At 43.2% G+C, this 12,607-nt stretch overlaps 1 protein-coding gene across 1 annotated transcript in view; it reads right to left on the bottom strand.

The window, feature by feature from the left end:
* Positions 1-12,607, bottom strand: part of Ush2a (usherin) — a 666,448-nt gene that overhangs the window by 96,813 nt on the left and 557,028 nt on the right. The gene's annotated exons all lie outside the window — the stretch shown is intronic.

The raw sequence follows: 12,607 nt of genomic DNA, 5'->3' as shown, positions 1-12,607 counted from the left end.
TCTACATGTGTGCATGTACTAACGTGTGAGTGGACATGCATGTGTGCAATTCATGCATGCATGTGGAGGCCAGAGGACATCTTCTCCTTTTGAAACAGGCTCTCTCACTGACCTCGGACCCATCAAGTAGGTGAGGCTGGCTGACCAGTGAGGCCCTAGGATCCATTTGTCTCCCCAACACAGGACCTAAATTACAAATGTACGTGCCATACCTGTTTGTTTATTTCATCTGTTTTTAATGTTGAGTCTGGGGATCAAATTTCGGTTCTGATGCTTGTATAACACATTCTTTCCTATCTAAGCCATCTCCTAGGCCTAGGGTGACCTCAATCTCAACAGGAGATTGTGATCAAAATGAGCTAGGCTTGCCTTCCCCTTCCCTACCCACGATGGACAAACTCTAAGCTCCCTAAGTTTCTTCTTTCAGTTAATGGTGACACCATTCTCCATGTTTCTAAGCCTGGGCCTGCGGAAGCCCCTTGGGGTAACCCAAGTGGTCATTAGATTTCACGATCTCTGCAGGAAATTTGGGGGTTATAGACAAACGACAATAAAAAGACTTGAGTGTGTAAAGTATCGCTGTCTGGTGAATGATGGGTTAAAACTTGAGACAGGAAGTCAGGCTCAAAGGGAAGGTTTATATCATGACAGTGGCAGTCATATGAGCTAGACAAGCAGTTTCCCAGAAACCCTGTGCTGTCCCACAGAACGCTGTTCTCTCTTATTATCGAACACCAGCTTCAAAAGGTTGGAGAATGTTATTTTGTGAACGGGGCTCCTGCGTCTAGCTTTTAGCACAGAAGTTCAATCATTTATCAGGTGATTAAATGAATGGATTAGACTTTAGAATAATGGTAACCTCTCTCTTTTAAAATATTTACTTACTTATTTGTTTAATGTGAACGCCTGAGTGTGGTATTTGCGTTTTGTATGCAATACTCACAGGGGCCAGTAGGGGGCATCAGCTCCCCCCTCTTGTACCTGGAGCTACAGTTGCAGGTGTAGGAGCAGGGAACTGAACCAGGCCTCTGGAAGAGCAGCAAATACTGCTGTAAACGCCAAGCTCCCTTCCCCCAAAGACAAGAAAATTAAATCTCAGTTAAGTCAAGGCCACTCGTTCTGGATTGCGTCCCGGCTGGTTGTGAGTAGAAATAATGACTTGGTCCGAGTGCATAGGGAAGCTTATAATTCTAAGCTTTGAAAATAGAACTTTAGGTTAAGCTAACAGGAAAGGAAAATTACAGGGCAGGGCTGAGAAAAGCTGTGTAGACGAGTAGACCAATTCTGAACCTGCCAAATTGCCATTAATGGAGCAGGAAAACTAGAGGTTTAAATTTTAAGTCCTAAATACCAAGTCTCCTCATCTGAGACCCACCCATCCTGGACACATGTGGGCTCACGTTAAAGAATATTCAAAGACAAAGACATTTGGAAACATGTGATTTTCCTATCTGAGCCATGGAAATTAATAGAGTTTCACTTTTCCTTGTTCATAAAACTTGGCTGCGGGTTTTTCTGCCTGAGATGTCTGGATTTAGAAAACTGTTTGATAAAGTCATAAAAAGTTTTGCAAGGCTAAAAGGTTAGAGACAGAGGTCACGTTAGAGTGAGTCACACCTAGGACTGCAGAAGAAACTCATGTTGAAGTCCCCTTGTGCTGGAAAGAACTGTTCTCCAGGAACTCAGGGGATAACTCAAACGTCAGTCTCTCCATCATTGCCTTGAAATGAGCAATAGGGTGAAGGAAGTCACAGAGCAGTTGGTCTGGCTTCTGCCACGTGTGTTCAGTGTAACAGTAGAAAATTCTGTATTCCTTTTCATGTGTGGCTATAAAGCTATGATAAGATAAATCCTCAGGATTTTTAGATAGGTTCACCTTTCTCTTGGTTGGTTTAATGAGTACACATCACGGATTTATCTAGAAGAAGTTCTTCAAGGCCTAATTCTCAACTGCAAGATGAGACCAGGAACCTTGTTCAGAGTTCCCTGCAAGCTGCTGATATTAAATAAAGCTTGAGGGTTGGAGGAAGAGAATTGGTTACAGAGGTCATTTGAGATTCTCAGTTTATTAACGGGTGAGGGGGAGGTACCAGGCTATGCACTCCATTCTTCAGAGAGCACCACGTGACTCAGTAGAGATTACTGAGAGGGAACCAGGGGTGCTTTCAGCTTGCAATTTGACCTTTAAGCACGAAAATGTGTCTACAGAAACTGCTATCAGGAGTATTGTTCACTTCACCATTCCCAGTCCCATGAGAGGGGACTGCTGTCTATCCTGTAGGATGATACAATGAATCAAGAAGAACAGACGTGGAACCTGGTACTGGGGGTGGTTCTCTTAGGTTTCCCCGGTACAATGTATCACTTTTCAGTGATGGAGGTTTGTAACAAATGCCTTCTAACAGGGTGAACTGTGGGACTCAAGGCGAATGCAGGGATGGCAAATCTGTGTAGACTGGAGGATCAAACGTAAGACTAAAAACTGCAAACGCCTGGTCAGTGCTTGAGGCCAATTCCTTGGGATCACATGTTCACTCTGTCTCTTTGTTCCTTGGGTAGGTCTTGTGGAAGAGTCTAGAAAACACAGTTGTATAAAACATGCCCTGTTCATGTGCTGTTGAACTCGATAAACTGCACACTGGACTCGGATCAGATCATCTCTGCCCCTATTTTCCAGTCACTACCACACACCAAGTAACCTCTATGGACAGCAGTCGCTTCCTCTGTAAAGTGCTGACACCATTCGTCAGATAGCTATACCCATGCAAAAATGGCGTAAAACCAGAGTATTCTAGCTCATTCCCACAAGATCTGTCAAAAATCTCCATCTCTACACAAAAGAAACAGATGAAGGAAGGATAGTAAAGCTGTAATAACAAGAACTAACCATGCGTCCTCTAATACCTCTCACGAAAGAGCTACTCTTCCAAACAGATGTGAATGTTATGTCTGAGCAAGTGACTGTCCTACCACTCTCTCGTCCTTTGGCTTTTTACGTGTGCACTTGTACAAGACCAAGTCGCGGTGCGCAGACAGTCTGTCGTTCATCCTCGGTGGTAATTTCAGTTGGTCTCCCACCCGATCTGTCTGAGGTCAGTTCCTTTGTCTGCAGTCTGTACCTACAACAGACCGCTTCCACACTCTCTATCCTTCAATGTCTCTGTTCAGAAATGACAGGGCTCCCAGCGGGGTTGGGGCACAAGATTGCACTTCTACTGTGTTTCAGAGATAGACACAATATTGATCTAGGTTTAAGCATGGCTAGCCACAGCGTGAACCCGGGAAATGTATTTTTCACCCCGAAGTAAATGGGCATCGAGAGCCCTTTACACACACCTATGAGGTGTTGGAACAGAAAATGTACCTCTAAACTGTGGACATGTCAAACTCATGACAAACACCCAGGAAGAGGGTCCCACCCCTGCCATCACTTTGCAGGGCAGTGACACGCCGTCTGCAGTGTCCCTGAAACCCCATGCCATCTGCAATGAGTCCAAGCCGACGAAGCCCCCCCTGGTACCCTAATGACTAAATGAAATGAAATGGGCATATTTGTTAGAACCAGCTGGGGAGACTTACGACTTGGTTAGTTCCCGAGTTCATAAATTTCTGTCAGAGCAAAAGGAGCCTCAGAAAAGCGTGTGAACCAATCTCGCCTAAGTGCAAATGGCAGTTTTGTTATTTGGTGTCAGAGTTACCAGTTGCACGGTGACAAGCTGCCACAACACATTTCCTTGTTCTCCGAAGAACAAGGGCTGTACCGGTTAATATTCCTGGCAGTGTTCCTTTTCATAATTTACAACAACTAGATGCTGATAGGTTATTTAACATTTATGAAGTTAAGATGTAATCAGAAAAACCCTGATTATCCTTACAAATAAAAAAGTTAAATTATTCAACTTTTTTTCCCCTCCCCTCCATGGCTTCGTTTCACAGCAGGTGCGTACTTCACAATGGGACAAGTCAATCATAGGAACCCTTTAAAGTAATTTTTTAAGGAGCAGGAGCAGTAACAATTCTAAGAGTAAAAAAAAATATCACCCATTAATTCGGTTTGATAGCAGCCTTTGCTTTACAAACCGGCTTACCCTTAAAGCAGTGTCTCTGACACACTGGCTGATACCCTCCTCTGTGTGGCCAGGGGTGTCTGGATTATGTCCTCTCTGGGGGTGAGGGAGAGAAGCAGGCTGCCTTCACTTTGATGATAACTGTACGGGGCTTTGACGTGGGCTGGGAGCTCCTCTGCAGCCTTTGCTTCCCTCCACAGGCAGTGGTACATCCTCGGAGGCGGGAGGACCTCACATCTTTGTGCGTTTGGTCGAGATCTGGTGTCCTGTATCCTATCACACCCATGAGTAGGGACCAGTGGATGTATTCTTGCCCACTAAGTGAACAGAAGAACTCAGTCTTCCCAAAGGCAAGTGCATTCTACATTCTTATGAGGTTTGGACCTGCAGATAAAATGACCCCTCTGGACCATGGGATGACCCACAATTGTACTGCACATTTTCTACAGCAAAATTATCTTTTAAATTTTGGACTAGGTTGTGGAAATAATAACAAAATTTTTTTTATGTGATTTAAGTTGGCGGAAAAACAGAAACTGGATTTCAACAATATTTATGAATGCATGCAGGCACACACACGGCAGCAAACCGGAAGACGGCCATTTGGACAGAATCCGGTGGCCAGTACGAGCTGAGCTGGGCGGTTGGAGTATGGCAACAGTGGGGGAGGGGACTATGAGCAGAAAAAGACCTTACACGTACCCATGAAAATGTCATAATTAAGCCCATCATTTAGCACACCAAATATACGCTACAATTAAAACGCTTACAAAATAAGAGATTAAAAAGAAAAACCACGAGAGGAAATAAATCCCCTGGAAGTTGCCTCTGAGAGCTAGGCAATGAATAACCTAGAGAGAGTCACGGTTTGAAAAAAATCTACAATGAATAACCTAGAGTTTGAAAAAAATCTACATTGACTCTTCTCACTAGTAAAATGCGGAAAATAGGTTGGGTGTGGTGGCTCACACCTGTGGAAGAGGGATCACTCTGGGTGAGAGGTCATGAGACGCTGTCACAAAAACCTCCAAACAAACGTAGACACTAGACAGGAGGCATGAAGTGATCATTACTGAGAGGGGTGTGTTTATCTCAACGAACATGCCTAGCCTGTACTAGGACCCAATAACACAAGGTTCATTCACTTGTCAACCAGCAAAGGAAACACAAATCACTTGGTGGGCTTCGTCTTCTTGGAAACTTGCTAATCCTTGTCATTTGGGTGCTACACTCAACAGCCAGTGTTGGATCCCCCGAATTAGTGCAAGGTAAAAATTTCACTTACAGGCGAAGTTTGTTTGTAACCAGACAGGCATCCAGCGCCATCTACCACAGCCGAGGCGGTGACTGAACACCCACTCTGGGTAGTCCATATTGTAGCTAGCTAACCTTTCATCAACACGTGATTAATAAAAAGTATTTATGTGCCCACGCAGGATTAATTAAAATGATTTCCCAGCAGAAGCATGGTTGCCAATTCTTTTCTTTAATGGACTAAAAGATAAATGGGCAAGAGAAAGTGCCAGGGTTTCAATATTACGCCTTAAACTTAGATAACTCACCATCCTTAGTGAGGGAAAAAAGCGCTTGCTGAATGCGGCTGTATTGTTAATTAGGACGTGATTAAGGGGTGGATAGTTCAAAATATAGTCATCATCTTGATAAATTAGAATGGCTCATTATTGTCTGCAGAGTTTAAATAATTTTGGATGTTTGGGTTCTCAAACAGCAGGACTAGCTGCCTCTGTTCTTTCTCTGAGTAAATGGTTTATATTCTATAGAGTCTCTTGCTTCTTAATTTTCTATAATTTTTCATCCATTAAGGTTACATATATTTCTCCTTTCTTTCAGTTGGTTCTGTAGTGATCCAGGGCTCAGAGGACAGTGTAGGAGGAAGCTGAGTGGTTCTTGTTGCCTCTAACTTGAACAATAACTCACTAGAGTCTTCTCAGAACTGTTTACCGCATGGTCAACCATAGAAGGTAAGTTACTACAGTGACTCCTCACCCCTAAAAAAGGTTGAGATTTTATGACATTTTTTCACTTTAAAAAAAAAATTCTGTGTACATGTATGCATGCAGTGCCCTCAGAGGCCAGAAGGGGGAGTCAAACTCCATGGACTGGAGTCAGACGGTGGTTCTGAGCCACCATGAAGGTACTACTGGGAATCGAACCTTAGTCATGTGGTAGAACAATCCATGCTCTTAACCTCAAACTACCGTTTCAGCACTGATTTATTATAAATGTGTGTGTGTGTGTGTGTGTGTGTGTGTGTGTGTGTGTGTGTGTGTGTGTAAGTGGCTTTCCACCTCCAAACACCATACAAAGAGCAGGCATCTTGTTTTAGAGGTTGGAGTCCTTTGGAGTTATTCCTGCTAACGTTTATCAGGTAATTAGGAGATAAATGGACCTGGTTTTGCCTAGGGCAGAGAGTCTTGAGCAGGACTGTAAACCAGTCTTTGAGTAAATAATCTCTTCATAGCTCTTTGAGACATTTCTCAATCTCTACTGTGCCTGCCCAGTGAGGAAGCTTCCTGCTCCTGCATGATGTCTGAATCCTGTCAGTTCTTTCCTGACTCTGGGTTGGACAGGTGGAATCTTTTGTTTCATCCACAAAAGAGCTTGGTGGCTCTTTTCTCTTAGAGGGGTCACAACCAATTAATTCTCCTGCTCCTGACTTGCCCAAGAAAACACCACCCTCCACCCTCCTAGAACCATTAGGTTTTAGCCAACAGCTAGCCCCACCTCTGGATACCACTTTACAAAGCAAGGGTGTGTCTCATGCATTTGTGTTTTGTGTCGTACACCCCCCCCACCCCACCCCCGCCCCCTCACCCCCCTCCCCCGAGCTTAGGACCGAACCCAGGGCCTTGCGCTTGCTAGGCAAGCTCTCTATGCTCTATGTCTCATGCATTTGTAAGACTTTGGGTGGGTGGAGGGCAGCAAAACTTCCAGATTGAAGAGTTAAACTAAAAGCTGTAAGGAATTACTCTTCAAAGATAACAGTTGAAGAGATTTGCCTTTGAATCCCGGGGGAGTGCCTGGTGACCTATCACACCATTACTCCACAAATTCCTAATGCGCGGAATTACCTCCTGCTGTTTGCATAAGAATTGACTGGAGCCTGGGAGTGCTTGGCACATAGTAGGACTTAGAAATGCATATCTATAAGATCAGCTCTGACTGTCACAGTCACCCTTCCCCCGGGTGTCCTCATTGCTTTTACCAGCAGGATTTATAGACTCGATCTAAGATGTAGTTTATTGATAGCATCGGAAACATAATTTGAAAACCGAAATCCAGTTAATTACCCAGGTAATTCTTCTGTTGCCAAGCAACCACATAGACTATTTGCTCCCAGCAACTTACCTGCCTGAGGTTACTCTGTCCATATTGATCCCCGCAAAGTACATGTGAAAAATAAATCAATTAATCCAATCAATATTTTGGCTTTGTACATTCCAGAGAAAGCCACCGATTTCTATCTCCAGGAATTAGTATTACTGACCATGTTGGTTTGGTAGGAGTGATCCAGGTTGCTTGATGAGTTTGGTGGTGCATTTGAGTCATGTGAGCGGCTTTTTGCTTTTTAACAAACAAGTAACAAATAAACAAACCTACATTTCTTGACTGCACCTCAGGAGAATATTTCATCATGAGCCTCATGTGGAGAATTTATATTTCTCTTTACTATTTTTTTTTTCTTTAAGAGACAGAGTCTCGTGAGTCACATTTGTGCCTGACTCTGAACAGGAAAAAATGTCGTTCTCCCTATCATGAGGTGCTTCCCGGTAGAATGACGTGATGATACCCAGGGCATAGTCACCTGATGCTTCCCGAGTCTGGAAGCCCTCCAGGCACCAGAAAAAGAGCATCCTAAGTGTCACAGTGTTTCTGTAATGGATTTCATGCATCTAAAAACTGAGAGGTCTGGAAATTATAGATTTGTTAACAACTGGTTAAGTGGTCAGAGTTAGCATGCAATTCTTCATTTTCCCTCGGTCTGGACTGGATGAAAAGTTCCTACCAGGCTTGAGGTAGGAAAGACTTAAGGTTACATTTTATAAGCGAGATTATCACGATGAGACTCCTCTTATTGAAAATATTGGAGCTGGAGAGGTGGCTCAGTGGTTAAGAGCACTGACTGCTCTTCCAGAGGTCCTGAGTTCAATTCCCAGCAACCACATGGCGGCTCACAACCATCTGTAATGAGGTCTGGTGCCCTCTTCTGGTGTGTCTGAAGACAGCTACAGTAAATAAATTAAATAAATAAAAATTAAAAAAAAAAAAAAAAGAAAAGAAACTATTATAGAGCCAGGGCAAAAATCTGATGTTGAGTTCATAAAAGAAAACAGCACACTGCTGGGAGGTTTGAAAATCACTGAAGAATTTCAACCCTACACTGAACTAAGTGCTTTTAGCACGTTGCAAACAAAGGCATTCAAGCAAATGCTAGATAAGATACATTTTAAAAGTAAGTGTGAATGTCTGTGCATGTGTGTGCATGCATGTGTCACGGTGTGCCCAAGGAGGTTAGAGGACACCTCAAGAGTTTCACCTTTGCCCAGGCCTTTCTTGATTCCTCTGTGTTGTTCACTCCATCATAGCTGCCCCTCCAGATTCCACCCAATTTTCCTGCCTCTGCTTCCCATCTCTCGTCGGAGCGCTGGGATTTCAGGTGCACACTACTGCACCAGGCTTTGCATGTGGGCTCCTAAGCCATCAGGGCTTGCACAGCTACATCAATGCCTTTACCTTTTCTTGATGGACCATCTCTCCAGCCCAGAAAATAAGTAAAAATGAGTTACTAAGTGACTGTGTTGAAGGTATTAAGAATTGAATTTAAAAGATCACCCACATCGACAGAACTATCGTCCAAACCCAGGTAATAAATGCTGGCTACATAAACAATATCATTTAACCTTTGTAACAGTCCTACGTGAAACTACTAATACCAGGACTTTCAATCAGAGGAGGGCTAGAAAATCAACAGAATCACGAAACAACAGAATGAAAGAATGAATAGGACCTTTCAGTGCTAACTCTCAATATTAGTGGTCTCAACTCTCTAAGAAAAAGGCTCAGACACACAGGTTGGAAGACAAGCAGATTCCATGTTTTTGCTGTCTTTGGGACACATACCTCACCACCAAAGATGAACACCATCTTCAGGTAAAAGGCCAGATAGTAGGACTCCAAGGAAAAGAACTAAGACACAACTAGGCGTTGCTATTCTAATATCTGTGAAATTATCTTGAAGCCCAAAGTGGAAGAGGTACATGTTATCACGTGGTACTTAACAACAGAACACATTATGCGGACATTAGACACACACTCACTGTATGTGGGGCATAAGGTTTCTTAAGACACATACTAATACATCTAACATTAATTAATACCAGCACAGTGATAGTGGGTAACACTTCAGTACCCCACTGTCACCTAAAGACAGATCATCCAGATAAAAACAAAAACAAAACAAAACAACAACAACAACAACAAAAAACCAAAAACAAAAAACAAAAAATAAACCACCAAAGAAACATTGGAGTCAGATGCCATCATGAATTAGATGGACCTAACAGACATCTACAGAATGTTCTACCTCAACAAAAGAATTCTCATTCTTCAGTAGCCCAGGGAACTTTCTCCAAATCCACCAAGTATTAGGACACAAAGCATGTCTCAGTGAATAAAGGAAACCGATGGTCCTGAATTCCGACTGCAACATCATAAAGTTAGAGAAACTGAGTAAGGTCTACCAAGCGCTGCCATGAGTTCACGGATCCTGGGCATCTTCTTGCTTCTTCTGTAGTCTCAAAGAAAATTTCAAAGCCACAAGTGCTCAGTCTTTAGGTGAGCAAGGGGAAGATGACTTGATTACCCGCCTGGCCACTGAGCTTCCTGGACCTTCTCTTACTACTGGGAGAATCGATTGGAGAAGACATAGGTCTGAATCTGAGTTATCTCTAGCATGTGCGAAGAGTCTGGTCTCTAGCTGGTGCTCCTGGCTTTGTTTTACTTGGTGTCCCTAAAGTACAAAGACACCATAAAAATGCTAGGAGGGTGGTCAGTGAGATGGGTAAGTGGGCAAAAGAGCTTGACGGCAAGGCCGATGACCTGACTTTAATCTCCTAGACGCACACACATTATAGAAGAGAACAGACTCTCACAAATTATCCTCTGACTTCCGCAAGCATTGTGACAACTCCAGTCGTGTGTGTGTGTGTGTGTGTGTGTGTGTGTGTGTGTGTGTAATTTAATATGAGCAAGAAAAAACACTGAAAGGTTATAATACAAGATAACAGTGTGGTTCTATGAAAGCTGAAACCAGGTCCATAGAGGACACTAACTCTGTACACTTATCTAGTGCAGACTAGAATCTTCCCTCTATTAAAATTAAGAACAAAGTTCAGGACTATCTGTGTTTCTAAGCTCTGAAGATTAGGGACACTTACTGATAGGAGCAGCTATTGTGCCTTGTTTAATTTCACATGCTGTGTGCTGGTTTTAAAGCAAACTAGTGTGGAATCATTTGTATTTTACATCCTAGAGTACTTTACATTTTTCTTTGTGCATGACGCTATTTGTATATTTTTTTTTCTATGCATCTGAGCAAAGCAAAGCCAGTTCTCCCTGACCAGAGGTCCTCAAATGAGGACGCCACACATTTTAAACAGTGGACCTTTAAGAGTGTGTAGGTTTTTTGCTGTCTTTTTTTTTTTTTTTTTTTTTTTTGTGGAAACGTTTTATTAAAGTCTAGTTAGAAAATTTCCATATTCTCTATCTATGATCAGCTGTTCTATCAGGTGTCTATATACTGCTCATTGAAATTTTCTTTGACAATCCCATAAATGTATATACTGGATTCTAGATATTGCTACCATTTCACTCTCTCATGTCTTCTTCTTACCTTCACTAATCTCATCTCCTCCACACAAGCTCCTTCCCCCCGTCATGTCTTCTCCTTCCTTTTGTGACCCACTGTATTCACATAGGAACATCTGTGTGAGCATGGACATGAAAGTGCCCACTGGGGCTGATGGGCTCACAGCGGACACACTATGAGGATTATGGCTTCCCTTTCACAGCACTGAGCGACAGCCTATAAATGACCAAGGAGGGGTAGAGCCCAGAGGCCCCTCTCTACCCACCACTGTCTGTTGACAGCCCAGCCTTGTGGAGACACAGTGCAGGAAATCTCAGCTGATGGAGGTTCACAAATACACGCTGAATACATGCCCTGAACACGCTGCATTCAGTTCGGGGCGATTATGTAACCCGACAAGAAGCATGTCTTTGATAACTGTTTTAAGAATCAGGTCTGCTGATGGCCAGAGCGGCTATCTCCAGTGCTCTGCTGAGCTGCGGCCAAACTCAGACAAATGGAATTTGTTTCGATCTCAATTTAGGATTGAAAATAAGATTAGAGACTGAGGGCTCCGTGGTGGAGTCCCCACTTAGCACATAGAAAGCTGGGGTTCTATTATAGCGCCCAAAGAGTTTACGGCCAGGGTGTACGGCTTAGTGGTCCATCATGGTTTCTCGTATAGCATGTGAAAAGCCGCAAGTTCTACTCCTGGTACTGAAAGTAAAGTTGAATATTTTGAAAGTGAAGCCTAAGCCTCTAATCAGTTTTACATTTTATGTAACCACCTGCACTCCACGTAAAAGATAGAAATAATTTCTGTCTCTGTCTCTCTCTATATATAAATATATGAAGACACCATATATATATGTGTGTGTGTGTGTGTATACATATACACATATATATATGTCTTGCAATCCCTGCAATATATACACATCGCACATAAGCCCACACACATGTGCTTGCGTGTGCACACGCGCACACACATACACACATATACACACACACACGTATGCTCTCTCTCTCTCACACACACACACACACACACACACTCTCTCTCTCACACACTGCAGGTATCTTCTATCTTTCTCTACCTTTATTTTTAACACAGAGTCTTCTTTCTCTGAGCTTTGAAGATTAGGAGGCCTCAGGGATCCTCTTGCCTCTGCCTTCCCTCCTCTTGGGGTACAGGCACACACTATAACCCCAGCTTTGTTACATAGGTGTAGGGGCTTAGGACTCAGATTCTTATGCGTACATAAAAAATGCTTCACCCACTGATCTGCCCAGCCTTTTACTTTAATTGCTATAGCATCTGGTTGGGAGGGATTCTACCCAAGAATTATATTTATATCAAAATATTATGATGCATTAAATCACTGGAGCAATTTGGCATTGACTAAAGGTCTAATGAAAGCTCACAGAGCCGAGAGGCGATGCCCAGCAGTTAGAGCCGTTCACCACGGTAAACTCATAGTTAGAACAGGCCATCGTCTTTCCAAGTCCTCTGTTCACTGATACCATTGGAAAGGAGACACTGGGCCAGTGAGCTAGCCCAGGGGTCGCATGGGGATGACAGTCAGGGTGACTGTAACCTCTGACTCGCCTTGATTATGTGTGAGACAGGGTTATTAGACTTTCGAATTCCCAAGATGCAATGCTTTGAAAGAGA

The sequence above is a fragment of the Rattus norvegicus genome, chromosome 13 (genome assembly GCF_036323735.1).
Source record: "Rattus norvegicus strain BN/NHsdMcwi chromosome 13, GRCr8, whole genome shotgun sequence".
NCBI lineage: Eukaryota > Metazoa > Chordata > Mammalia > Rodentia > Muridae > Rattus > Rattus norvegicus.
The sequence above is the reverse complement of the archived record's forward strand: the minus strand, read 5'-3'. Positions and strand labels throughout refer to the sequence as shown.